Below are 2,832 nucleotides of genomic sequence, written 5' to 3'. Positions count from 1 at the left end.
TTTAGCAAAACTCCCCTAGCACCGGTTGTAGCTCCACCCTCCTCTGAGATTACACCTCTTGCTGAACCACCTGAACCACCTTTCGCTGAACCACCTCCAACTGCAGTTGTTGCTCCCTCTCATGATAATGCTCCTCCTATGCTCTCCACTCACCCTATGGATACTCGGTCCAAGCGCGGGGTTTTTAAACCAAATCCATGCTATGCATTACATACTAGCACACTCACTAAGACAGAGCCAAGCTGTTATTCTCAAGACCAAAAAGACCCTCGGTGGGTCCTATCCATGGTAGAAGAGTATAAAGCTTTACTATCCAATAACACTTGGACATTGTTTCCTCCCCCTCCCAACAAGAACATTGTTGGCAACCGTTGGGTCTATAAATTCAAGAGGCAGTCAGATGGCACTATTGAGCATTTCAAAGTGTGTCTTGTCACTAAGGGATACACTCAAGAGGTGGGTGTGGACTGTGACGAAACATTCATCCCCATTGTGAAGCCTGCCACTATCCACACTGTGCACTCTCTTGCACTCTCTTATAACTGGGGTGTTCATCAACTGGATGTCAGTAATGCCTTTCTACATGGTATCTTGACTGATGAAGTGTATAGCAGCTAGTTGGGTTTGTTGGTCCCTGTTACCCTTCCTTTGTTTGTCGGCTAAATTTCAGTTTATAAGGGCTCAGCAAGCCCCACGGACATGGTTTACTAGACTACGTGATTACCTTCTGGCCTTGGGGTTTATGAATCATAGGCTGATCCCTCTCTTTTTCTTTGATGCACTCAAGATGAAACTCTACTCCTCCTTGTTTACATTGATGACATTCTGGTTACGGGCTCTAGCTCCACTTCTATTTCCTCTCTTATAGCTGACTTAGCATCTCAATTTGCCTTGCATGATCTTGGGCCAGCACATTATTTCTTAGGCATTGAACTAACTCTCTCTTCCTCTGGCCTCCATTTGTCACAACACAAATATATTGTCGATCAGTTAGTTCCCGCTCAAATGCATGAAGCCAAACCGGCTCCTACCCTAATACCTGCCAACACAAGACTTCACTCCTCACAGGGTGATCCTCTCCCTGATCCATCATTCTACAAGAGCATTGTTGGTGCACTCTAACATGTAACATTATCTTAGCTAGACATTTGTTTCTCCATAAATAAAGCCTTCCAATTTCTCAAAGCTCCCACCATTGTTCATTGGGCGGCTGTCAGCGAATCCTTCGTTACTTGAAAGGTACTATCTCACATGGATTGTCTCTTTGCCACTCTAAATCCCTCAATATCATCGGTTTTGCTGACGTGGATTGAGCGAGTTGCTCAACTGATAGACGTTCTCAAAGTGGCTATTCCATATTCTTGCTTCTCAATCTTGTTTGTCGGAGCTCAAAGAAGCAAACTATTGTCTTTCTTTCAAGTACAGAGGCTGAGTATCGGTGCCTTGCCTCTACGGCTGTCGAAATCTCTTGGATAACCATGCTATTGTCTGAACTTGGAGTGAAGCTTTCCCCCGCCACTATTTGGTGTGATAATATGAGTTCCAAGTCCTTAGCCTACAATCCTATCCAGCATGCTCGCACCAAACACATTGGACTTGATGTTCATTTTATTAGAGACATGGTCGCTAAGAAACTGCTCTTTATAAACTATGTACCCAGCAATGACCAACTTGCTGACTTACTTACTAAACCACTTCCATCTACCTAGTTTACTCATCTCAAGGACAAGTTGACTATTGGTCCACCCCTGTCCAGTTTGAGGGGGGATGCTAGAGATAATCACATGCCATCCGTAACATTAGTCAATAGTTAGAGATGGAAAAGGCCATAGTCGAGTATCTTTGTACATATTCAGGTTTGATATAGAGGTTTTAGCGTTCTTTCCGTAATCTGTATGATCAAACCAATTGAGGTGGAAGATAACGAATAATGGTACAAAATCGCCACGAAAGTAAATTCATCATTATTGGGACTTGAGAGCTTGGTTTCACTGTTTCAGGAGAAATCCAATTGAAGACCACTCTTGGCAGCTTTCTAAACATCTAAAATAGCTGCAGTAGAGAGAAAACTCAAAACGGAAATTGACAAACCTTTTGTCAAACACCTTGTCGATGCCATCTATGCCTTCGTCTATGTCTCCATTCCTCTTCAGCAATTCCAACTCCACCGTGAGTCTAAGCAGAAGTAGCAGCAAATCACTCATCAACCGTGGCCATCCTTTATTTATCTGTGTTTTGTGTGGTAGCCTTTGCAAATGATTCCCACAAAAAATGAACTTGTTCAATAGTTCTTCTTACTAGTGTTTAACTATTGTCCCGAGGATGGTTTTTTGAGGATGAATGCTTCTAAATTTCTCAAATCTTGCTTCCTCTTCTTCTAGCATTGGCTTGTAGTTTGTGGCAGAGGACGATTGGTTTTTTGACTAACTCCACCCTTACTGGGTTGAATTTTGAAAATTTGAGGAATAATAGAGGATAAATTTGATATTTCTTTGCTTTTCCTTCGTACTTAATGATTATTTCAATTGTTAGAAACAATGGTACTTTAAGATAATATGTAAATAGTAAGGGTAGAGTTAGTCAAATAGCTAAACCATAAGGGTAGTTTAAGAAATTTTCCCTATTTTAAATAGCACATTTGATATAAGAAAAAAGAGTCAATCAATTCAGGATTAGTTCGGTTTGTAGGAAAAGGTAGGGAAAAGAAGGGAAAGGAAGAGAAACCTTTACAAACCTTGTATAGACTTTCCTGCCTTTTCCTTCCTTTCCCTACTTTTTCCTTCAAACCAAACATAGCTTCAAGTTTCAAGGTGTTGATACATGTGATATGAA

The sequence above is a fragment of the Nelumbo lutea genome, chromosome 5 (assembly GCF_056320005.1).
Source record: "Nelumbo lutea isolate HS-2025 chromosome 5, American lotus-T2T, whole genome shotgun sequence".
Lineage (NCBI taxonomy): Eukaryota > Viridiplantae > Streptophyta > Magnoliopsida > Proteales > Nelumbonaceae > Nelumbo > Nelumbo lutea.
The sequence above is the reverse complement of the archived record's forward strand: the minus strand, read 5'-3'. Positions refer to the sequence as shown.